Source organism: Protopterus annectens, chromosome 17.part0, assembly GCF_019279795.1.
Source record: "Protopterus annectens isolate FY-2018-M chromosome 17.part0, PAN1.0, whole genome shotgun sequence".
NCBI lineage: Eukaryota > Metazoa > Chordata > Ceratodontiformes > Protopteridae > Protopterus > Protopterus annectens.
The window spans coordinates 358,011,816-358,039,055 of record NC_056751.1 but is presented as its reverse complement, the minus strand read 5'-3'; the positions used below and the strand labels follow the sequence as shown (position 1 = coordinate 358,039,055).

At 39.0% G+C, this 27,240-nt stretch overlaps 1 protein-coding gene across 4 annotated transcripts in view; it reads left to right on the top strand.

The window, feature by feature from the left end:
• The window catches only part of LOC122791672 (ras association domain-containing protein 8-like), a 753,416-nt gene that overhangs the window by 293,141 nt on the left and 433,035 nt on the right, over window positions 1–27,240 (top strand). Inside the window, exon 2 of one of the 4 annotated variants that reach the window (XM_044059510.1) lies at window positions 3,298–3,384. The exons of 1 other annotated variant lie outside the window; for it this stretch is intronic. The gene's annotated coding sequence lies outside the window, so the exon portion shown is untranslated. Of the gene's footprint in view, window positions 1–3,184; window positions 3,385–27,240 lie in introns of those variants that run through there. 2 more of the 4 variants (XM_044059514.1, XM_044059509.1) reach the window with 2 other exon arrangements.

Here is a 27,240-nt window from a genome sequence, read left to right as displayed (position 1 = left end):
CAGACCAAGTAACTAGTCAGTGCCTGCACATAACAGATGGTGTGAGGGGTTCAGAGCTTGTATCAGATTTTGTAAAGAAATTGGTATAAGAAAACAAGTCTCCTTGCAAAACTGAGCAGACTACATATAGCTAAGTGTAAACTTTTAGAACACAGATTTGTAATCATAAGTAATAAGAGCAGATAGCTAACCAAATGCCAGAAAGCAGTGTGAAACTGCATGAAACCCTGCAGCTTCATGAAGACTACAGCTGCTATAGCACAATTAAGTGGCAAGCACCATATTTAAAGCACTTAGTTTCAATTACAAACCCAAGTACTATCACAGCTATCAAAACGCATTTGAGACAAGCTTTTAGTTGAACTCTGTAAAGTCCCTTAGTACATACCTCACAGTTGTTCAGAATTTAGAAGAATGCCCAGAGTTTTGCCTTATATTTTTGGTCTTTTCCTCATAAAATTTGGGTGTTGTTTTAGAACTGTACCCCCAGATGCACAGTAGAAAGTCCTGCCTAAACCCCGCTCTTGACCCAACACCCAGTGATGTGTTCAAACAATGAATAAATATTCATAGTGATGTCTTCACCGGCCTCATGAATATTCATTGTGTATTTGGCACGTTAGCTCAAGGGGGTACTAAAATTAAATAATGCTAAAGAAACAGCACTATAACTGGAATTATTACAATACTACAATGCAGTATTGCTCTTTTTTCTTCTAATATGGACCTGTCCCTCTAGATGTCTTGTCTCTTAAACAGTGTAATTTGGTGCTTAATCTTCTTCTTTCGGCTTTTCCCGGTTAGGGGTCGCCACAGCGGATCACCTGTTTCCATTTCTTCCTGTGCTCTGCATCTTGCTCTGTCACACCAACCACCTGCATGTCCTCTCTAACCACATCCATAAACCTTATCTTAGGCCTTCCTCTTTTCCTCTTACCTGGCAGTTTCATCCTTAGCATCCTTTTCTCAATATACCCAGCATCCCTCCTCAGCACATGTCCAAACCAACGCAATCTCACCTCTCTGGCTTTGTTGACAAACTGTCCAACCTGGGCTGACCCTCTAATATACTTATTCCTAATCCTGTCTACCCTCGTCACACCCAGTGCAAATCTTAACATCTTTAACTCTGCCACATCCAGCTCTGACTCCTGCCTTTTTGTCAATGCCACTGTCTCCAACCCATATAACATAGCTGGTCTCACTACCCTTTTGTAGACCTTCCCTTTCACTCTTACTGGTACGCGTCTGTCACAAATCACTCCTGACACTCTTCTCCACCCTGCCTGTACTCTCTTCTTCACCTCTCTTCCACACTCGCCATTACTCTGAACTGTTGCTCCCAAGTATTTAACCTCATCCACCATCGCCAACTCTACTCCCTGCATCCTCACCATTCCTCTATCCTCCCTTTCATTCACGCACATATATTCTGTGCTTAATACACCTGATTGATGTTTTAAGAATTAGTCTGGGTCATCAGTGGCACTGAAAGCAATAAAGTGTTATTTATATATAAATAAATGCCATTTGTCATGTCAGTAACACAGGCCACTCCCACTTTTGCACAGTCCAATGGGTGGGGGGTACTGCTCTACAACATCACCTAAATTTTTTTGTTTTCTGACACATCACAGAGGACTAAAGTTACTAAATAAATGCAGACATTTGAGTTTCATGATTCATATCCCTCAAACAATTCATGCTGTCATAAATAACCTGTAAAAAAATTCATGCTAATGCAAACCCTGTTACTCTATCAACTTTTTTAGATTTATAAGAGTAATATTTATATTTGTTCCTGACCCCCCCTACCACCACCACACACACACACACACACACACACTATTTTGGGTTTTGTCCAGATTTCCTGTACTAAGAGGTTGCCTCAATATATCTTGCAACAAGCTTCTCTTTTTACAATAACCCAAACTTCAAATGAAGGCAATTTTGCCTTAGAATGAGTTTTAGCAAGCATGTTTTATGCAGAAAACAGTGTCATCACTTTAGAAAGATATACTGTGAGTTATCAGCATTAGCTAGATCAATGTTTGAGTGTTAACATTTTAACTTAAACCATGTGTGCCACTCAGCGTTCCTTAGTCATATCTGAAAATGGTCATTTCTTTAACCTTTTTTTTTTCTGTCGCCAAGACCATCACTACATAATTACTAACACAGAAAGTACTGTTGTTTGTTTCACTTTCTATATGTGTTTAAACATCTCTCTGGGCCACACTTTTAGGACTGAGCTATAATGCAAAACTCTCAGAAAGGGTAAGGTTGAAATCCCTGAAATGCAGCTTACAATACAATAATTACAATACAGCATGCCTACAAAAATATTGGTTAACATTCATGAGCCTAGCAATAATATGCACTTAAGCATGCTGTATGCAAGAAATGTGGACAGGCTAGACATACCAGAGACCATCTAAGAACTGTATACTTACCCAGTAAATGTGCATGTTTGTTGTGAAAATGCATGAACATCTGTAATAATACAAATAGCATCTTTAACATACAGTCTTTTTAAGGGCAGTAGTTGCTTATTACAAGGACACAATGAACTGAACCTCCCCAAGAGTACTTTGATCTCATCCATAAAGGTCAGCTAACATCCTGTCCATTGTCAGATACATGAATTAGACTTACTTTTTCTTTACTGTTCTAAAACCTGAAACCCAAGGACCTACTAGGTTACGTTTTGTCAAGATTTTACTTTAGCAAGTGTGCTGTCACAACAGCAAATGCATTTCATTTCACCAGCCAAGGCATCTTTGTTTCTCATTAGCAATCAGGTGACAATTGAAAGAGGTGACATAATTAGGAAATCAGCACCATGGTTTTGTGCAAGCACCTGTACGGATCAACCTGTTTCCTGGTCATTTTACAGTGTCACTTGATACAAGCTGAAAACCTGCTGGGCATAAAAACCTGTCGAATCAGATAAAGGCTCTGCTGCACAGACTATACTTAGCAAACTTTCAAGTTTTACATGACACTGATGTTTCTGAAACTCCACCCCTACCTGGAGGGAGGGTGAAATCTGCCCAGCACACTTGACAAGGATCTGAGGGGGAGGGAGTTGGTTGTTTTAAGAAAATGTCATCTGCTGTGTTGCTCTTTCTCTTTTCAGCCAATAGAGGCAGCTCAGGTTACGCTATAATTCTGGCAGGCCTACAAGCTGGGAGTAGCAAGTCAGAACTGCTGTTATTTCCTTTGCTTCCTGACAGGTCTTACTGTAGGGGGTTCCATTTGTGGACTTTTTCCTGATCTGGCTACTTTTTCTTTCAGAGTTCACCAGTCTTCCCTTTAATTTGAGATACTTGTTGAAAAGTGGAATAAAGCCAGTACAAAAATCTAAAGATCATCTACAACCTGGTAAGTCAACTTACCCGTGACAAGTGCAACTTCATGTGATATTAGCAGTTAGAAAACTGATGCAGGCAGAAGATTCCAAATGGAAATCACCTGTTTGTGTAGAAATGTTTTTCAGTATTTGTTTTAGATATAAAAATGACTGCTGAAAACAACTTTGATTGTTAACTGCCCTAGAGTAGAGCAACTGTCCTGACATCATTTTATATATGATTGTGAATGACTTTTGGAAAACATTTCTTAACAATGGTACAGCTAGAAAATTGCATTTAAAAAGCTGGGCATAGTCCGTCTGTGATGTTTTTTTCTGTCTTAGTGTTGTTATTGCAAATACTTTTATTTGTCTTCCTTGGGGCATAGTGAATGGGTGTAATTGCATTGGTAGGGTGAGAGCTGCATTCATATTTGATTTTACGAATTTAGAGTTTTGGAGAAATTAAATGTGACAAGTAATCCTTCTTTAATATCAGTAGGGATGGGTAACAAGGAGATAAGCATTCACATATGATGTCTGGATCCTGTAATACCTTCCACAACTTGCTAATCAGGACACATTTGTGCATTTGCACTTGTACCTTAAAACACGTACCTCAATCTCACTTACAGACATAAATATGTTTAGCAAATTCTACGTGTGTGTGTGAGTGCGCATGTGTGAGTGTGAGTGTGCGCGCGTGTGTGTGTGTGTGTGTGTGTGTGTGTGTGTGTGTGTGTGTGTGTGTGTGTGTGTGTATGTTATGGGATCATTGGAATACATTAGAATATACCTGACATGGTATACTGATTGGTGGATCTCTTCTGATAAATATAAATAAACTATATAAATATACTATATCTTGAAGTCTATTGCCTCATTTCGGTCATTGACAGCACTTGGTGGCTGCCTGCATTCATACTCCAGGCAACATCAATCGTAGATTATTCATGTCCAGTAGAGAGGACAGCCAATTCATTAGGAAACAGTCAGGGCTGGAGTCTACATTCACTGTGGAGAGTCATTTTGTTAGCTAGACTTACCTAGGTAAACTTTCTGTTTTTTTTCATCCAGTACAGTCTGAGAAATTCCTGCTGAGAACTTGTCTTAGTATAAAGTGCAAAGTAATGTCAGGGAGTATGTAAATTCTTATTAAAAAGCTGTGTTAAATTTTGTGCCAGACAGGATGTTACTTATGTCTTGAGTCATTCTCTGTGTTTAGCTAATAATGAATAAACCTATGCCCAAGATATTTTGTTGATGAATCAGCATGAATTGAATAAATACTGTAATGTTCTGAAGCATATTTAAACATCCTTGATAACTGAACGTGTTTTTTCATAAAACACTAATGCAATATCTATGTTTAAATGAGAGAGTTGCTCAGTCTGAAAGTAGTATTACCCCATTGGAGGCTGGTGTTGTTTAAGTCCTGATGCCTGCATTTTATTGTTTATCTATGAAAATTAGTAAATGCTTCAATAATGCACTTCTGATATACTCGCAGGGCTGAGACAATTCCTTCTTACCTTTCTCCTTACTGAGTGACATGACCATTAGGTCCTGCTGAGGACCATCACTCCGGCAACCATCAGGGTTTTATTGTGCTTACCCTAACCCTCCATCACCCTGAAAGCAGCCTTAGACGTGTGCTAGCCCCAGTGCTACGCTTCCATGTATGAGTGAATGTCTCATCTGCAGTAACTAAGCTGTTTGCTGGACACCTCAGTCCTGCTGCCACTTGCAGTCATAGTCCCTACTAGGTGCCCCTAATGCCATGGGTTGAGCTGCCATTCCCCTCTATAGGATGGGTGATTTGTTAGCAGTGTCTCACTCCCAATGTCTCTAGCCAGCTCTTCCCGTACCTAGGCTGCTAAACTAACAGAAGCCACATTTGTGGAAATGTTAATTTCTGTGGGTGGGTGGAGTTTGGGGTGTGGTACTGTTAGAAATATTTGTATTTATGTGCATATACATTTAACTGTTTGGTAGCTAATTGTGTGTTCAGTATTCTAACATATTCTGTGTCTGACATGCCTATTATGAAAAATAAAATAAGCTGTGTAATATTTCGGTAAATATGCTTATCGTTTGGATTATATGTATATTTTATGGAGCTCAGTTCCCACATCTCCTATGGTAAAGGTCATCAGACTATTGAGGCCTACCTGGTTACCAAAATGTAGAGTCTTCCATGATGAAAGTGAGAGGGAATAGGATTTACACCCAGCACTGTGGAGCATGTTAACCACTGTTCTCTAATGAGTTTTCATTCTGAGCAAAGGAGCAGTCCCATGACAACAAACTTCACCTGCCCATGTCTTATCTAAAGTACCATGATAGCAGAGAAGAGAAATTTAAGCCTAACCATTTATCATATTTTCTTTTCTTTTATTTTTTCCTTTGCTCCTCAGTAAAGCTAATTCCCACCACTGTTCACTTATAACTTTTCTACTAACCATAGAAATTTATGTTTATTTCTTTTCATAGTTAATGCCAGTTACATGTAACTGCCCCAGAGGAATTTTTAACTGTATTAGTTGTATATGCATATGAGAATATGTTATGCAGACACATACTCATATCTTGTTTTCTGATAAAAGTTTAAATGTGTATATGATTTCTGTCAGTGGAAACAGACAGATAGCAAAGAGCTAATTAGTGGCTATATGAGAGTTTGGGTTTTCTAAGATAATGCTTAATGCGTTGTCCTCTCAGCTGTGAGCCATACATTTATATACTTTATTGTTGATATACTTCATGCTTGAGAAAGAGAGATTTTATGAGCTGCCCTGGAATAGACACTCTGGGATCAGTGCAGTAATTAAGTAATACAAACTAGAGAGAATGTGCATGCCTCAAGTAAGCACATAGAAAAAGCTTAGAAGAGGTTTACAGTTTGTGGGATTCAGCTGTTTGCCTTAGTGTTTTTTTCTGACAAGTTCTACAACTACTGATGTGTGAAGCTTTATTTTTTTTTTCAAATGAGAGGGAATTGTTGCCCCTGAATGTTTTTATTCAACAAGCATTAAGACTAAAGACCAAGGATTTTCCTCTCTATAGATGGTATTTCCTGGTGCTATGCAAGTGAGACTAAGACAGTGACAGAACATCTTATTAAATTGTTTGGAAAACAGTGTTGCACATTCATTAGAGGATGTATAATTAAACCACCTTTCAGTCATATGGCCTGTTCGTAGAAGCATATGTAGAGCAGGGTCCCCATATGGAAATGAAAAGTCACCTCCTTTATTGACTAGTAAGGCCCACACCTGTGCCTTTACCCAGTATGCGAAGAAGTATTCTATTTAACAGACTGACTGACAGACATGTATGTTAGACCCTTTTAAACTATTTATATTCATCTGTGTCCAAGTCATCTTTTCTTCACTAACTCCCTTTCTCCATTATAGCTTGCCCTGCGTCCACTGGATTGATATATCTGAGCCATCCTGATGTTCATACTTTGGATAATTGTATCATATCAGTCTCTTCCTTCTGCTTTCTTTGGAACATCTTGAATTTATGTGGCAAGTTGTTAAACGGAGTGAAGAAATAGTGGAAAAAAGTGGGCTTAAGGCTTGGTGTAGACAGCAGAGTTGTTTCTGTATTCTGCAGGTTGTCTTACAGTTACTCATGCATTCTTGCTTGCTAAGCTACTACATAATGTATACTCATGTATACTGACCATTTCTAGATATGTGCCACTGAATTACCACGCAACATACAGCACATTTTGCAAGATTTTGTTCTGTAGCAAGAAGATGTCAACAGCAGTCTTCATTATGTAAGCTGGTCAGACTGCAATGGACTTTTGGCCACTGCAGACTCAACGCTATCAAAGATAGATGTACAGATAGACAGACAGACAGCATCAGCTAGTAAGCCACCCATTCTTTTCCCCTACAATGCAACTTCGTATCCCAAAGGTAAAAACTAAAGTGGGAAGAAAGGCCTTCTATTACTCCTGATACAGCCTGTGAAAGTGTAACCATTATAAGTATACCTGAGCCAATAATATTTAGAAAGGAATATCAGAGATCTGCCATGTACGTATGTGCAAGGTTATGCCTTGAGATGTACCATTCTGCTTTGCAGTTTTTCTGTCTGCCAGTACTTTCGAGGTAATGTAAAACAACACATCAGTACCCACTAGATTCTGAGTGCCTTACCTTATTTTGCACTCCATAGTCTTCTCTGAAGAAGATACCGCTGGCCAGTGTGATTACTCAGCTGATGAAATTTAAAGTCAGTAACTCTGTCTGACTGTCCTTTAGGCTTGCCAAGTGACTACTGATACAAATTGCTAATATGTTTCAGAATCCTAATGTGCTGTTACTTTTACATTGTCTTTGCTTCCCCTCTGGTGAGCTCAAGATTGCTGTTCTCTTCGTAACTGTATGTCGTGTCTGACAATTGGTGCAGAGGATTAAGAAAGTGTTAAAAAGCTATTTCCTGTGGTCCAGGGTTTGATTCCCCTCAGCCTCCATTACCTAACTACGTGACTCTGACTAATCTTAGAGTAGTAAATTTTTTTTTTTTATGTAATGTACTTAGTATATAGTGGAGCTTTTCTCCTCGGGCCTCTGCTGAAAATGGACATGTATCCAGCCAGACTAGCCCGGTCAACAAATGTAAAATAAATAAATAAATAAAATAAATAAAGTCATTTAGCCAGACAGTTCTCTTGGGTTGAGTCGAAAAAGGTCTGTTGCTCTACCTTGGTCAACAAATAAAATTAAATTAAATTAAACAAAACTTTAAATGATCTTGGTATGATGATGGTGAATGCTTGCCTTTTCTTACTTTGATTTTATTGCTAATGCTCTGTATCTTGTAAGATGTCATGATTATTGAGTTCTCTCAAGTTGAAACAGAAAACGACTACTCAGAACCTATAAAGCTGTACTAAATTCCCTAGAAATAACATAGATACTCCAATCTGCTACCTGTGTGCAACATTTTTTGTATGAAGTTTCTGTTATTAAATAACCTGTCTGTAAATTTTGTGACATTCTAGGCATACAGATTAAAACTGAAAGGACAGCCCCATTTATCTGATTTTGTTCAAGTAGGCGAACTGAATCATGAAGCCAATTTTGTCTCATGACATTGTTATCCACAGAAGAATAATACAAACTAAGAGCACAAAAAAGATGAAATTGTAGATAATGCAAAAAGCATTGTATAACAGTGCTGAACAAACACTATTTATGAATGTAGATGGCTGAACATCAGATACAGTTTAAATACATCAGATAAACAATCACATAACAACTAGCGGAATAGCCAGAATTAGCTACTGTAAATGCTAAACTCAGTAAGATCATGTGACTATATCTAAATAAGTGCCACTCTAGTAATGACCAGTCATTCAGACCCTCCGGCACCATGGATTTGTCCAAAATGACAAAGAGATATTTGTGATATTAATGGGAATACAGGTAGGCCATGGTTAAAAGCAGAATGACTATTAATTTCAGATGTTCTAAATCAGTTTTAGCTCTTTTCAGCAAATGCCAAATAATGGAATGAGATCACAGATGCAAGCACTTTTGAGAACCAGCAGGAGTTTAAAACGACTTTGCTTGATGCAGTAGGCTCTGATCTTACTATAGAAGTACTGCTATAATCCTAAGACTGTGCTGACTGTGAAATTAGTTTTTTGGGGGCTTTCAGCAGCTGTTTTCTTGTAATACGTTGCTTTCTCTGTAGAACACTTCAAAAGGAGTTATGAAAGGATTCTAATGCCAACATTTAAGTGAATTCCCATAGCCTGTCAGAGAGGTAGAATAGTTAGAGGTGAAAGGTCAGTCAGATTACCATTTGGGTGACCTGAGCTGACATTGTGACCTAGGATACTGCACCCTGTTGAGCTGCAAAAAAAGTGCTTGTAGTACTTTCCCTGGCCTGAGGACAAATGGCATGTACTTTCACTCTTTCAACAACCTGTTTCAAGTGGATTAAATGCTACAATAACGCTGTGTGTGTTGGTGTTGTATATCCAGTGTAATGGTGGAGGTATGGTGAATATGAATGGTTAAGGAGAGGATCTGGGCCGTGGGCAATATAAGTTTGAATACAGCTGAAAGTAAATTGTTAAATATAAAAAAATATGATATATAATTAAATACCTCTTAACTGCTATGATTTAGTAATAGCGTTGTGACTTTGACCTGCAGATATAGCCTTGTTCCTCCTCCAGTTGCTGGCTTTTGTTTATTTATTTAACATTTGTTTACTGGGTAAGTGATCTGGTCCAAGGACTGTTTTCAGTCATGACCCAGGCAAAGCAGGAAAAAATGAAGCACACACTAAAGAGAACACATACAATCTTATCAGAAAGTAAGATGACAAAAATGGGATGCATAAATCTTACGATGTATGTATATATAAATTAAATATGCAAAAAGCTTTGAACAAGAATAGAAACAACAATGTAGAGCAGAAAATGAAAGTTTTTGAAAATGTGTAGAGTAACTGAAATCTATTGATATGGGGGAAGAAAAAAATAATCTTTTGAGTGCGGTAAGGAATTACAGGTATTAGGCATGAGAGAAGGTTTATAGCAACGTGAGCTTGCATCTCTGAAACAGTTGCATTTGTAATGTAAGGATAAACATGTTGTTAAATAACTAAATGAAATATATAGAAAGTGTCGCATGTCTCGTGTATTCAAATGAGACACTGAGACACAGGATGGGTTCATAGGTTCATAGATTAGTACTAGGCTAAGTGCCCTTGTGGGCCATTTTAAGCCTAGCCAAATACCCCATGTGAGAATCAAACCCTGCATCTTATGTCTGTAAGGTAAACACCTTAACCATTATGCCAACTTCCCACCCAAAGTTGTTCATTGCACATAAACAGATCAGGAGCTGCAGCTGGAACACATAATTCAAACTTCATATGCTTACTGACCGACTCATTACTTCACACACACTCGCATGTGCATCTCCATTCAATCTAACACTCACACTGAATGAATACAAAATGGCACTGATCTTGCATGTGCTGAGTAACTTGCATGCACATGCTATCTAGCTACAGGGGCTGACTAGGTTCAAGACACACACTGATCTACATCCTGTCTCTTCAATTTGTTTGACATCTAGTAGGAGAACAAGACATTTTACAAGCTGGATATCACATCAACATTTAACAACAAATTTGAACTCAAGTCCAATTCACTGTGCATTTCAGATTGGCTCTGGAAATTCTAACCGATCTGGTCACATAAAAACTTTGACTGGATTTAGCAACAGGGACAGTCTCTGGGGATTCTCTCACAATTGGAACTTTGGGGATTAGATCAGGATTATTGGAAGAAAGTACACTATCCTCTGGAATTCGAACAGGTGTAGAGCCATTCTAAGAAACAGATTCATCAACACAGGCATTCTGTTGCATTACTGGTTCGAAGACTGTCGATATATGTCTTCAATTCCTTCTGAAATCCATTCCTTCAGATTGTATGATGTAAGATCTCAGTTCTTCACAAATATTCTTTACAATTCTCACTTGGTCATATCCTTGATTGCATTCTCACAACTTCTCCTTGTCTTAATGATCTAAGAGGTTTGCTGGACTTATCGTAGAACAACTTTTGTGACTGACGCTTTCTCGAAAGTTAAATTTTGACCATTCTGTTGTTCTTTACTTTTGGTATTAACAATTGTTTACTGATCGGTAAAGTTGTTCTTGTCCATCTGGACATTAATCTCTGAGCAAGTGAACAAAGCAAATTATCTCAAGAAATGTTTCTGAGATTGAGTAAGTGACGAAAAACATTTGTACCATCCCTCTTAGATTTTTCCAACAAATGTTTTGCACTCTGAACTGCATGCTCAGCTAATCCATTGGACTGTGGATGCTCAGGACTACTAGTTACATGGACAAAGTCCCAAAACTCAGTAAATTTCTTAAACTGCTGACTTGTAAACTGTGCACCATTGTCAGATATGACTTTGTGCGGACTACCATGGACAGAAAAACGTCTCTTCAATTTCATAATGACTAATAAGAGTCTACTAACACTAAGTAATGCTGACCATTCCATTCGAAAATATCGGTAGCAACAGTCGACCATGGTAATTCAGGAATCTGGTTTAGATGAAGTGGTTCTTTTTGTTGGTGCAAATTTAACATACTAGAGTTTTCTTCTCTATATCTTTTGACATAGAAGGTTAAATACAATGTCTCTTGCCCTTCTTTTGGTTAAATCAGTACCCGGGTGACCTCAGTGTAAAATTTTGATATATTGCTGTTGTAATGCTGTAGGAATTACCACTTTAGGACCTTTCTTGATGATGCCATTGTCCATCATGAGCTCATCTGTATGTCAAGTGGTAAACTGATTTTTTGTGTTGGCCATCCTTGACTGATAAAATGTTTCAGCTTCTGGAGTATCGGATTTGAAGCTATGTGATTTCTGAGCTCATCAAGACATGACAACGAAAAAAAGTTTGTCCGGGTGCTTCTGACAAAGCATCTGCAGGGTATAATATTTGCCTTTTGTATAAATAATGAAATTGTACTTTTGCAATTTTAACATCATGCATTGCAGGCTTGCTGGGGCTGTATGCATTTGCTTTTTCAAAATTCTCACTAGAGTTTGGTGATCAGTCTCTATTTGGATAGGTCTGCCATAAATATAATCCCTGAACTTCAAATATGCGAACACTAACGCCAAAAGCTCTTTCTCTATTTGTGCATACTGTATCTCTGTTTGAGTTAAAGTTCTGGATACATAAGCTACTGGTATGCCTTCTTGAAGACATGCTGTGTCAAGGCTGTACTTTGAAGCATCACAGGAAAGAGTTACAGGTTTGTGAGCATCATAATATCTCAGTGTGGGTGGAATGGCATTTTTTTTCTTCAGAATATCAAATGCTCTTTGGTGTTGCTCCAACCAGGACCAATTAACATTTTTGCATGTCAACTCATGTAATGGTGCAGAAAGCTCACTCAAGTGTGGGATGAACTTTCCTAAAAAGTTGACCATACCTAGAAAACATTATAAAGATGTGACATTCTCTAGAACTGACATTTCAAAAATTGCTCTTTGTTTAGATGGATGTGGTTGTAAGCCAGAACTGGTAAACAAATGCCCCACATAAGTAACTTCTTTCAGTTTGAATTTGCACTACTGTGGATTCGGTTTAAGACTGATTTCACGTGCATGGCCTAGAACTTTCCAAAGATTTCTGTCATGTTCGTCTTCAGCATTGCCACCTACAATAATGTCGTCTACTGTGATAGCACATGGATAACCAGAAAAAATTTGCTCCATTTGACGGTGAATTACTTCACTGGCAGAGTTTATCTTAAATGGCATTCTCAAATATCTGTATCTATGAAATGGTGTACTGAAAGTGGTTAACAATGAAATTTGACAAAAGGAACTTTTTGCATCTAAGACTGAAAAAGTAGTGGCATTTGGCATGAGAGCGGCTACTTCATCTGCTTTGCACATTGGATGATGAGGACGTTTAAGCACTTTGTTTAAGTCATGTGAATCAATACATATTCGAATGTCATCTGAGCTTTTCTTATGAGCTATGACCATGGAGGATACCCATTCAGTCAATTCTTCTACTGGAATAAGGACACCTAAATTCACCATTTTGTCAATTCTGCTTTTACTTTGTTCAGCATTCCCACTAGAATTTTTCTTGCTGGCCTGACAACTGGGCTTACTTCATGGTTTAGGTTCATGGAACATGTGATTGGAAGTTTGCCAAGCTCGTCTTTGAAAATAGACCAAAACATCTCCTACTTCTCTTCATTTGGCCCTGGCTCAGTAAAGAAACCAAAGAAATCCTCAAGTCCAGAGACACTGCCTGGCGTTACTATCAAAAAAACAAAGAAACACAAAGCCTAAGTACCAAGAACTGCGCAACCGTGCAAAAAAATGCATTAGGCTGGACAAAAAATCCTACTACACAACATTACAAACTAAATACCAACACAACCCGCAAAAATTTTGGCAAAATGTAAACCAGCTACTAAAATCCACCCAAAAGACTACCCCCAAACCAACCACCCCTGACACTAAAGTTCCCATCGAAACACAATTCAACTCCCACTTTGTGAACTCAATTCTATCCTTAGTATCACAGGACAGTTCCTTCCTCACTATCCCCCCAACACAAATAACACTAATACAAGCTTTACCCTCAAAACAGTTTCCACCTCTTCAATCAAAAGCATGCTCTCCAAACTAAAAACCTCATCAACAGCAGCCGACCTACTCCCCAGCTATTTCTTGAAACTCACAGCAGATGCTATTGCTATCTCAATCTCCACTCTCATAAACAGATCAATTGTTGAAAACTATGTGCCCAAACTCTGGAAAATATCCTATGTTACACCCATACATAAAGGTGGGACCTCCACTGAACTTAATAACTACAGACCCATTGCTTTACTCTCCCCCCTGGCCAAAATCCTAGAAAAATGCATCCATACCTAGATGCTAAACTATCTCCTAGACTGCAACATCCTGTCACCTACTCAGCATGGTTTCAGACCTGCCCATAGTACCACTACAGCTCTCCTCTGCTTCACAGACACAGTAAACCGTCTCAAAAATGAAGGCCTGCAAGTGTCAACTCTTTTTTTGGATATGTCCAAAGCATTTGACACAGTCTAACACCAAATCCTGCTAAACAAACTAAACCAATATCATCTATCTAATTCCACTCTTACCTGGTTCCAAAGCTACTTAACTGACAGGTACCAAGCTGTGAAATGAGAAAATTCTCTCTCTCCTCAGCTGCCCATAACTATAGGAGTCCCACAGGGTTCTATCTTAGGACCACTACTATTCACAGTCTTCACAAATGACCTCCACACCTCCACACAGCATGCATCTATAATTCAGTATGCAGATGACACTACCTTAATCTGTGCTGCACAAAACATTCCCACCCTCCTGCAAACAACTCAACTAGCATTCTCTGATGTTGAAAACTACCTTACCAAAGCCCAACTTATCCTCAATCCAAAGAAAACTCAGCTTATGATTATAACCAGTTCTAACAAAAACACTAACAGTCAATTCACTATCTACTCCACAAATGCTACTCCAATTGCTTCAGTGGCACAGGCTAAGCTATTGGGAATAACCATAGACTCCCACCTAAAATTTGATAGTCATCTGAACTTAACTATTAAAAAAGTACATGCCAGACTGGGGTCACTCTACCGTATCAAACCATTTCTTACCAACAACACAAGATCAGCCATTGCTCGCTCCCAACTTCTATCCACCCTACTCTATGCATCTCCCATTCTGACTAATCTCAACAAAACTGAACTAAGCAAAATGGAAGCTTGCTATAACAGAATTGCCCGTTTTGATGCAAATTGCTCATATAGAACTCATCACTGTACTGCTTTGAGACAGCTCCACTGGCTTGAACTGCCCAACCTCCTAACCTACAATCAGCTCTGCCTCTGTCATTCTATCTATTACCTCCCCAATAAGTGTCCCGCCCTCAAAAAACTAGTACAACATCACTCAGCCAAAAGGCCTCTTAGATCATCAAGCAAACTACTACTAGAAGTCACCAACAGCTACAATAGCTTTGGAGATGCACTATATAGTAGTTCGGTGGCTAAAAAATGGAACTCTGTCCCTACTAGCATTCAAAACACATCATCCAAAGCCTCCTTTAAAGGCCTCATCAGGCAACATCTCAAGCAAAGTTGGCAGTGCCATGATTGCTCCCCAGGCTAGTGAAAGCGGATAACATATGCATACTAAATCTAGAGCAATTGATAATAGTTTTTCAATCTTACTCACAAACACTGGCTAATCTACAATGTATGTACTGTACCTGTGTACTATGTATGTATTCTACCTACATTCCAAATTTCAGCTGTATACCACAAATCTATTACTTACCTTTATTTTTAAAATTAATATTTTTTTGATTGTTCTCTCCACTGTAACTGTTTGTGTCGCATACCACTGTAAAAACATGTCTCTTGTAATTTGTGTGTATTCTGATTATGTCTAAATAACTAAATGCGTCTGTAATTTTTCTTTGTGGAGCTTTTCTCCCCGGGCCTCTACTGAAAAAGGGCCTTTTCGGCTCAGTCAGACACCCCCAGTTAACAAATGTAAAATAAAATAAATAAATAAATAAATTTAAAACAAAAATAAAAGAATAACTTACTAGCAATTGGCTCTGCTCCTGTAGCTCCCCTAAACAATTTTCTTTTCCCACACTTTTTCTCTCCCTTCACAGTTCTCACTCCATATGCTTGTTTTCTTTTCTTTTCATCTCAAAGTAATGTTTATTTGTATCTTTCTTGTTTGTGAATGTACTTCAGTATGTTTCATACTCTATACCATTCATGTATTTTATGTGATTTCTTATATCATTATTTTTTTTCTCTATGTATGAGTCTGCATTTTTTGAAAATGCTAAATGTTTTTGTCAATGTGGAGCTTTTCTCCCCGGGTTTCTGCTGAAAATGGGCTCCTTGCCCAGTCGGACACTACCCGGTCAACAAATGTAAATAAATTAATAAATATCAGCATATTCAGTAAAAATATTCTGTGTAATCATTGTTATTCATACTTGTATGGTGAACCTCTTTCTTAAATGAACTTCTTTATTAAATTAAATTAGTCCCATTGTCAGACTGTCTTTGAAGCCTGCACATGTTTTTTGACTACGTAAAACTGCAAGTCATAGTTGTTTCCCGCAAAATGGCATGTGAGAATTACTGCGCCTTCAGATTTAATCTCTTCGACACCATAAGTAACTAGTTTTCCACAGTTTGCTGAATCAAGTTTCTCACCAGCTTTTACTTTGGCAAACATTTGTGCTGATAAAACATTTAGATCCAGTATCTAAAGTTTTGTGAAATGCAGAAGCAAGCAGGTAGCCAGCATCAAGGAACTCTTGGTAAGCCATTCTACATAGGTAGGGACACAAGCTGTACAGGCTTCCCATTAATTTTGATTTGCAAAGCCTTTTGAAATGAAGCTCTACAGGCTTCCCATTAATTCATACAGTACAAAATAGCTCACTCTTTGCTGACAACTGATAGTCTACTATATTAACTGTTTCATTGATTACAGATGCTTTCAACATAAAAGTGTGCTCACAGCTCTCTATCTGATCTACTTGCTTCTTTGGATACTCTCTTTTAATAAAAGAATGTGACACTTTTGATTTGCAAAGCCTTTTGAAATGATTCTACATTTTACACATTGCTGACCAAAAGCTAAGCACTTCTCTCGTTTAGGTTCATGACTGCCTCCACAATTGCAACAGTTAAAAATGAGGTTTGATGTGGCACAACCCTTCGGTTTATATTTCTTTTTCATCTTAACTTTCTGTTGCTGTACACTATCAACATTAACGCCAGCAGATACTGCAAACATGCTTTTCTCATTCATAAGCATATTCGTATGCTTTTCTGTAAGCTCATGTATTTCACAAATCTCAGTGGCTTTGCTTAATGTTAAATCACTATCTCAAAGCAAAATCTTTCTCACTGCATCATTATTAACACCATAAACAAGACATTTTTTTATCAACTCATCTTGTAGATCACCAAATCTGCATATTTTAGCTTTATTTCTCAAGTCAGTAATATATGCTACTATAGTTTCATCAGACTTTCTTTGTTTGTGTAAAATATGTGCCTTTCCATTGTAATATTCGTTTGAGTGTTACACGTTTCTCTAAATTTACATTTTAAGCACTCAGGGTCTTCTCGCATTTCAGCCTGTACCACAATGTGGCAGTTCTCCCCTCCCCTGCATACACAGCAGGTGCATACACAAATGAATGTTCCCCTCTCAATGGCTTCTGAGCCAGCTACATTGAGATGTATAAATGCTTTTGTACGCGTATCTTCATCAGAAAATGCAGTCTGTATGAAAATGTCATATTCTTGGTAAAACACTCACCATTTCTCAGCAATATTAGTATCAAACACCAGCGGTCCAGGTTTGTAGATCAGGTACTTGTAATTCTGTCCAACTGCACAACAATCTCTCTGAAATGGTTTTGTTTTAACACTGCAAACACTGTGAACACTCCAGATACTTTGGATACTTCAAAAAGTTTCAGTTAAGATGAAAAAGTCATACACTGTGAAAAAATTCAGACGTTTTAGCCGTTTCGTACATTTTAAACACTTTGGTAATTATTTTGAACACTTGTATCAATATGTTGCTATTTTGGACATTTTGTTTATCTCGGTAATTATGTCAAATGTTTTGAATGTTTTGTTACATTTTTAGCAACTGAAAATCATTTAAACAAGTTTAAGTACCTTTGAATAACCTCTGACCTGTTTGCGAGTTCACTCCTGTATATTTCTCCACCACTTTTAACTTCATGCCTCATGGTTTATAAGCTGCTTCAACTTCAGATCCCATTCTGACACCATGTTGCTCGTTTCGTGTATTCAAATGAGACGCTGAGGTTGAGTATGCGTTCAAGTTATTTATTGTACATAAATATATCAGGAACTGTAACTGGAACATATACTTCGAACTTCATATGCTTACTGACTGACTCATTACTTCAAACACACTCACATGTGCATATTTCCATTCAAGCTAGCAGTCACACTGATTGACTACACAAAATGGCAGTGATCTTGCATGTGCTCAGTATCGTATATGCATGTGCTATCTAGCTACAGTGGCTGGTTAGGTTCAAGATACACACTGCTCTAAAGAAAGTTTCATTTATCGCCAACAGTATGCATCTACTATCTGAAAACATTCTATTCTGAAAAGCGAGAACATGCTCCCCAATTAGACCCTCTGCTATGATCTTCAGTGGCCAGTGCTGTGACTGCTAACACCGTGAGGTTGAGGCACATGCACATATAAATATTAACATGTTGCTTGTGTCCCTACCTATGTAGAATGGCTTACCCAGAGTTCCTTGATGCTGGCTATCTGGGCTCCTTGGGAGCTTATATTTGCTCCTGCATTTCACAAAACTTTTTAACATATGAGCCATGAAGAATACAAATGTTGTAGCTTTAAAGACTGAACAGAGACCTTTAATATTTAATGAGCATTCATAGGAGTATTTCTATAGCTGTGTACCATTTGTCATTGAGTTAACCACATCTAGTAGCCAGATGGATAATATGATTGTTGACAGATGCAGAACTGGTGGTTCATAGGGTTGGTGAACAAACTCAAAGCCTACTTACCATTAAGGAGCTAGATGCCCTGGGCCCCATGATGGAGCTTGTAAGTGCTCATGTATTCATACATTTCCTTTTTGAATGGATGAACTGATGATCTGTTAAATTGAGTGGGTTAGTTTATTCCACAGTATTTATTTATTTATTTATTTATTTTATTTTACATTTGTTAACCGGGAAATTCCGACTGGACCAGGTCCATTTTCAGCGGAGGCCCGGGGAGAAAAGCTCCAACATCAAGTTATACAAATACAGTACATCCAGCATAATACACAAAACAGGTTACATCATGTATGCTGAGCATAGTAATATAACAAGAATTAATAAAAACACTCCAGGTAAAAGATATAGAACATGGGTAAAAAGACAATGTCAGTCATACTTTGGTAAGAAAAGAAAATATATCAAGTAAGATTCTACAGTTAAAAGTACCCTTTCAAATGACCAAGCCTACAGGGGATCAGAGCTCCAGCATGTGATCAGAGAGGAATTTGGGGAGTTAATAGTAGTATGGGTAGGGTTATGTGATACAAGGGCATAACCATGTACTAAGAAGGTGCGATTTGAGGGAGTTTTTGAATATGGATGTGGAGGGGGCAGTAGACACAGATAGGGGAAGAGAGTTCCAATTTCTGGCAACGGTGTGGGAGTAGAGCTTTCCCTGCATTATTGTTAGCCTTGGTGATGGAGAGGAGAGATTTTTCACTGGATCTTAGGTATCGGTTTGTAGTATAGATAGTAAGTAGGTTGGATAATGAGGGTTTTTCAGGATATTTGAGAATATTGTAGGCTGTGCCCAGCTGGTGATAGTTAAGTAGCTGTGGTAGCTCAAGCCATTTTAGTTCTTTTAGTGCAGCACAGTGATGGGTTCTATAGGTTGAGTTAGTAGCAAACTTGGCTATTTTATTGTAGCATGATTCTAGTTTGTCTAGGTCACATTGTCTGATTTGGGTAAAGATTGGTGCTGCGTATAATAGAGTTGAGAGGAGGTGGCTTTGTGCAAGAGTGACTCTTGCTTTTTGTGAGAGAAAGGACTTATGCCTGTATAGGGAGCCTAGTTTTTGTGTACTAGTTTTATGGTATGTGAGATGTGAACATCAAAGTGGAGATTATTGTCTATTTCAATGCCCAGAAGTTTGGTGTGGTTAGAAGGGGAGATGGTGGTGCCGTCATTAGAGGTTATGGTAAAGGAGAAGGGTTTTTTTGATCTATTAGGGGTAAATAGTAGCAGTTTTGTCTTTTTGGGATTTAGAATTAGTTGGATCCCAGATATCCATTTTTCTACTGAGATAAAGGTATCTTGAGTGAGTGTACGTAGGGTGGTGGGAGATGAGACGGAGCAGATCAGAGTTGAATCATCTGCATATTGTATGAGTGTGGCATGTTGTGTAGAGCATTTGAGGTTATTTGTGAAAATAGAGAACAACAGCGGGCCCAGTATAGAGCCCTGTGGGACACCTATGGTGGCTGGATGTTGTGTAGACAGAGTTCCTTTCCACTGGACTGATTGTTGCCTGTCAGACAAGTAGCTTCTGAACCAGGCCATAGTAGAGGAGGTGAAGGATAATGATGTTAGTGAGTCTAGTAGAATGGAGTGGGAGACCATATCAAATGCTTTTGAGAGGTCTAGGAAAATGGCTGATACATATTTGTTATCATTCCTGTGAAGGTTTATATAATTAGTGAAAGATAAAAGGGCTGTGGTAGTGCTGTGATGTGGACGGAAACCGTGTTGTGTGGTAGATAGTAGATTGTGTGTGTTAAGAAATGTCATCACTTGCAAGTGGATGCATTTCTCAAGAATTTTGGATAAGGGGCAAAGGATGGCAATAGGTCGGTAGTTGGAGAATTCATAAGAATTACCTCCTTTATGGAGAGGAATGATGCGAGATACTTTCCAGAGTTTGGGTATGTATGATTCTAGTATGGAGCGGTTGATAAGAATGGAGACAGGATATGATAAGGAGTCACTAGCCATTTTTAGGTATGCAGCAGGTATGTTATCAGCTGCTAGTGTGGTTGGCTTTAGTTTTAGGAGGAGTTTTTTGATAGTTGAGGTGGGCACTGGTGATAGGCTGAAAGAGAGGGTGGTGTGGAATAGGTTATGTTGTGACTGAGGTAGAATGTTTTTGGTTATTTGACGTCTTTGTCATATGAAGTCATCATATTTCATGGCTTGATTAAATATTGAGTCAGTGTTACTTGCAGGGCAATAAGCACTGGAATGACTCTTTGTTTAAAGATCGAACGGACAGATCATCGAAACCCATATGGTCGAGACCATATGATCGACCATTAATCTGTCAAACCATTTTGTCTGAGATTGCATTACAGTAGGCATCAGGAAATTTGCCCTTTTCCCCACTGTAGTGCAATCTGAGAGTTGGTATATATATAATTAGCAGGGGGGTGTGGGGGTGCAGGAGGGCTTTTCTCCTGCAAAAGCATTGTTTCTGTTGTATGCAGGTGTTGTTTGGGTTTGAATATTTTCTTGACGGACTGAATTGTTGATCATATGGTCTAGACCAGATGGGTTTCGATGATTTGTCCATTTGATCTTTTGACATAGACCCCACTGGAACTGCTTACCTTGTGTCTTTAAACTAGTCATTTACTTTTCAAAACTTTGAATCATTTTGGTTGAAAAGGTCTTGTATGTGTAAGAAGAGAAGGCACAAATGAGTGAATACTTATTTCTATGAATAACATAAAGTTGAATTTATTTTTCTATATTGTAAGTAAGCAGGAATGTGCAGGAAAATAAATGAATGAATGAAAAAATGATGGCTCTGAATACATGCAAGACTGTTTATAGCAATTGTGAATATGCAGGTGTTTACAAGTTAGGGTTAGAGTGAGGGTTAGGTAAGGGAATAGAGTCAATCTGTGTATATTTTGTGTTGTCTGTGTTCTGTTTTCTTTTGTTTTGTGTAGTGGTACTTGTTATGGAAAGAGTTTTTATTAATGTAATGCGTTTTGTTAAGGATTAAGGTTAGGTTTAGCATGCAAATAAGTTGGTGGAGGGAGGTGAAGCCCCCCTGCTCATCTTACTCGTGTGCTCACCCTAACCATAAACCTAACTGTACCCCTGCCCCTAACTCTAACCCTGCACATTACATTACTAAAAACACTTTCCCTAACTGTATTACTTCCAAGACAATACTCAGTCTCGGTTTTATTGCTGGGGCTTACTCTTAAAATACTTTTTTAGTGGAAAAGAATTATTCAGTGTCTTGTGATTCACTATTAGAACAGGCTGAGGTTTTACTCTTTATAAGCAGATGCTCAGATGGTACATTTGTACTGATAAGAATGCAGCCTGTTATGTTATCTGGTAACGCAGAAACATTGCTTTTAGCTTTTGACAGGGATTCTATGACTTGTTCAGGAGATTGCAGAGAAAACTAAATTTTCACGGATAGTGGGCACAACAATGTGAGTGAGTAAAGTTATCACTAAACTTGTCTGGTAATATATTGGCTATTTCTTTGGAACTGGAATGTGGGATATTATGGATGAGCTTAGAGCATTGCTGAAAGTTATTGTTTAATTTCCTGCCATAACTGAAGAAAGGTTTGTAGATTTCCTTGATATCTATTGTGACTATAAATCCATATTTTGATTTACATTTTCTAATAGTGCTCTTAAGTTCCTTACTGACATGTTTCAGTAATATCTTGAATTAGGGGGAACAGTTTTGTCTACACACAAATTAAGCAAATACAACCAGTAACGCAAGCAAATCCTGTGACTTTAAAGGTAAAAAACAGATAAGCAAACAAAAGTCACAGGAACCCATGAGCAGTCGATATGCAAATAGGTTTATTCACTATAAAAAAGATTAAAAACTCTAGTAAAAAACTTTCGCCTAGTAGAAGGCTTCTTCAGGCATATTGATACATAAAAGCATCTCTATTTAAATAATGGCATAATCAAACAATTAGGCTCATTTCTGGTACTCTTTTAATAAGGGTTTTAACGAGACATAACCATTTAGTCCAAGTGCTATATGTACTCTTAGATGTAAAATCCAATTAAATTCTTCTTTTTCAGTTTAGTCATTATTTTTTTCCCCCTGTATATTGTTCTTAACAACTTTCAAAATGGAAAACTTGAAGCTATGCCCAAGCCCCTTATCTTTAATATGTTTATACAAAGCATTGGTGACCACTTCTCCTCTGATCTCAGACACATGATTACAAATACGATCTTTTAGTCTTTGTTTTCCCCACCTAATATGCTGAAAACCCTCTGCTAGATGAGGATGGAGTGAATTGGTACTGTTATAACATAAATGACCACCCGCAAGAGGATATGGCTGAACTGTTCAAAAATAAACTGAAACAGTTTGAGGAGAAAGTGTACCACTTTAAGTGCTTGCAGTGGCAGAGGCAAAGTTTTCCAGCCTATTTAAAACTTAAAATTGTCCCTTGTAGACTTAGGATGCTGAAAGTACTTATATAACATAATAAGTACCCTGATCTATTAAGGAGGGGGCAGCTTATAAACCTTAGCTGCTCCTTTTGGTACATGGAATTGATGAATGCTTTTTTTTCACCCAACTGAACAGGAACTACAAACAGAGATTGAAACAACATATGCAGAGTTGATTTAGATGGTCGAACTCAACATGCATGCAGACTTACTGGATGAAATGCAAGATCGTGTAGTGGTGTATGAAAAACAGCTTGTAGAAACTAAAAGGAAGAAACAAATAGAGATTTAAATGACTTCAGAAGAGGTAATGTTTTTGTCTGGTCAAGAGATAAAGTTAAAAAACAGAATAATACACATGTGCACACTCACACATGCATGTAAACATGCTCTCTCACACACACACACACACACACACACACACACACACACACACACACACACACACACACACACACACACGTGCTAAAGGTTTCATGCATTAACATCTTTCTCCGTAATGGTTCAGATCTAGTCTTACTACCATGAGATGGACAATCAGGTAGACTTCAGCCACATTAATGCACTACTGCGGTTAAAGTTCAGGTTCTTGTCTATCTCCCAGCAAGCAGTACAACTCCTGGTAACTACCTCCACACCCACATTTTTCTAGGATTACTGTTTTACTGTACACTTAAGTTTTTGTAGTTTTGGCGGACACGGTGGTGCAGCAGTTAGCGGTGCCACCTCACAGCAAGAGGTTCTCCGGTTCAATTCTCGGCTGGGGTGCCTTCTGTGTGGAGTCTGCATGTCCTCCCTGTGGTCGCGTGGGTTTCCTCCGGGTGCTCCGGTTTCCTCCCACATCCCAAAGACATGCAGTAGGTGGATTGGACACTCTAAATTGGCCCTAGGTGTGAGTGTGTGCATGTGTGTGCCTTCTGTGGAAGGTTGGGTGCCGGGCTGGCAACTCGACACTGTAAAACTCCACTGCCAATCATGAGCAGACAGATGATCCGCTGTGGCGACCCCTAACCGGGAAAAGCTGAAAGAAGAAGAAGAAGAAGTTCTGCTTTTACTTTTTCAGCCCTGTTTCTGTTTTTGGAAGCCATATTAGCAAGTAGAAAAACTAATGGTGGCTTGTAGATTTCATGCTGTAAGTAGACAATGCTGCTTTGTACCGGGCTGTCCCTGTACATTATTTTTTGGAATGTCAATGGTGTGCTGGGAACTTGATTTAGTCCATGCCCATTTTCTAATATACATTATTTATTTATTTATTTATTCATTTATTTATCTTTGTTTACCACAAAAGTCAGACTGGGATAAAATTCCTTTTCAGAAGAGGTCTAGGGAGGAAACCTCCACATTTAACAGTTTTGACATATACATAAAGTAGAGTTAACATGGTATCAGAAAAAATACAAAATATAGGGAAGTGTATATCCATGAGAGAAAAAAAATTATGAAAGCTTACATAAGCATAGGTTCATAGGTAGGTATTAGGCTATCGGCCATAGGGCCTATATAAGCCTAGCCATAATGATTCCCTGGCTATTGCTTCCCACAAATATTTACTTAAGTGGATCCCTGTCTAGCAGGGCTACTGATGTGTTCCCTGGGGTGAATTTCCTGTCTCCCATCCAATCGTCAAGGTTCCTCTTGAAGAGGACCATTGAGGTGCTCTGCCTGACATGCATGGGCACCCTTTTCCAGAGTATGGGGAGTGTCTGGGTCAGGAACCTATCCCTCCAGCATGTTCCATTCATCGTGATGACAAGGTTAAGATCCCTGGAGCATGTGGCTTGGAGGGACTGGGATTTCTTTAAGTGTAGCATGTCCAACAACTCTGGGTTTGACATGGCCTTGTATGTTAGGCAGAGATTACCTCCGAGTAGGCGATATGCGACAGAGTATAGCTGGAGTTTCTTTAGACAGTCGGCATAAGGCATCTGCTTTAGGCCTGTGATTATTTTTGTGAGGTATTCCTGCGGCCTTTCTAGTTGTTCCAGATGTCTTGTGAGGTACATACCAAACAGGGCATTACAATGGGTCTAATGAGGGATGAGTACAGAGAGACAATGACCTCCTTTTTTCTGGATGAAAAGCCCTTAGTGATGAGGTGTGCCATGCAGAAGGATTTTCTAACTGTTGTGGCTATGTGGTTATCAAAGGTGAGAGCACTATCCACCTGTGTCCCCAGATCTCTTATTACACTTTCAGTGTTCAGTGTACTGCCACCTATGTGGTAGTTCTCAGGTACATGGCTTTTCCCAAAGGGGACAACTATACATTTTTTGGCATTTAGCTTGAGCCCATGGCTCTGGCACCAGGCATCTGTTTCGGTAAGGCCCTTTTGTAGTATATCCATATCATTTGGGGATTCAGTAATGGCTCCCAGCTTGCAGTCATTTGTGAACTTTGTAAGACAGAGTCCCATAGTGTTGGCCTGTACTTCAGAGAAGTAGATGCCAAACAAGAGTGGTCCCAGGACAGAACCCTGTGGTACACCACTTGTCACTTGTCTGAAGCTTGATTTGGAGTTGGCTACTTTTATAGTGTGTTCTGTCAGTAAGCCAGTTTGCAACCCACTGAGTGATGTAGGGATTAATGCCCACCTTAGTAAGTTTATCTATGATTCCCGAGTGGGGGATAGTGTCAAAAGCCTTGGTGAGGTCCAAATAGGCTATGTGAACCACCTTACACTCATCCACGGCTCTGGAGACTGATTCAAAGAAGTCGATCAGGTTCAGGAGGTAAGATCGGCCCTTCACGAACCCAAACTGGGTGGGGTCCAGTGTTTGAAGGTTGCCAATGTCTTTGTTTATAAGTTCCATGATAATACATTCCATCACCTTGCAGATCAGGCTCGTCAGACTAATGGGATGATAGTTCCCGGGATCCAAAATGGATCCCCCCTTGTGGAGTGGGATGACTGTAGCTGTGCACCACTCTGTGGGCACAAAGCCTGAGATGAGGCTATGATTAAACATGATACATAGGTGAGGTGCCAGTTAATTTTTTAGTTCTTGCAGTACACAGCCCGGGATGTCGTCTGGTCCCATGGATGCTGTATTCTTGGCTTTGGAGAGTGCGGTTTTAACCTGAGTGGCTGTGATTACTGGAATTTGGCATTCTTTCAGTATTGAGATGGGCCCTTTAGGGGGTGAGAGGGGGTGAAGTTGGCACTGAATCTATCTGCCAGGATATTGGCAATATCCCTGGGATCAGTATATCTAGTGCCATTCTGCTGTAGCTCAGAGCAGATCTGAGTATTACCATTTAGATTCTTGACATAGCTATAGAATGCCTTGTGGCTGTCTTTCGAATCTTTGGCAATTTTGTTTTCGTAACTAGCTTTGGATGATTTTATGAGGGATCTCAGCTTTCTGCTGAGGCTGGTGTGGGAGTTTTTGAATCCTGGGTTCTTCCTCTTTTCTGCAACAGTTTCTTTCGTCTGTTGTACAGCTTGTTTATGGTATGGGGCCGCCAGATTGGCTTACTTTTTTTAGAGGACAGTGTCTTGGTTCTATTTGGGATGGTTCAGACCATGCACGAGTGAATGTGCTCATACAGCACCTTAGTGTAGGATTCAGCAGTTGAACTTCCAGTTCCCATCTGCATGGGTGTCATGAAGTTTGTTACTTCTGACTTGAGAAGCATGAAGTTGGCTTTGGAGAAGGTTTTACAGAGGTTTCCTTAAAGGATGGTGGAGGTGGGATGTGGATGTCAAGGGTGATTAGCTTATGGTCTGATCTGACCAACGAGGGGGTGACCACTGGCATGGAGCATCAATCTCCCATGTTGGTAATGATCAGGTCTAGAATATTGGTATCCCTGGTGGGACTATGAATTAGTTTCTCTAGGACATTGGAATTTATGAATTCCAAGAACCGTTGAGCAAAGGTGTTGGTACAGGAGTAGTTTTCCCAGTTAATGGCAGGGTAGTTGAAATCACCCAGTATTAGGGTGTTTGGTTGTATCCTAATATTTTCCAGTATGTTTAGAAAGGTGTAGTGAGAATCTTGGGTCATGATGGGGGATCTGTAGCAAGCTACAATTTGTATTGCAGTCTTACCTAGTGTTATTTGCACCTGGAGAATTTCAGATGCATTGCGTTGGGCAACCAGCCTGAAGTTGTGAATATTCTTGGTGAATATGGACACTCCTCCACCTTTAGTGTTTTGGTCCTGGTTTGGTGGCCAAAAAGTGTGGTATGAGTTGTAGCCTGGTATTGCAGGGGTGCTCTCTGGAGCTTTGAACCAGGTCTCAGTTAC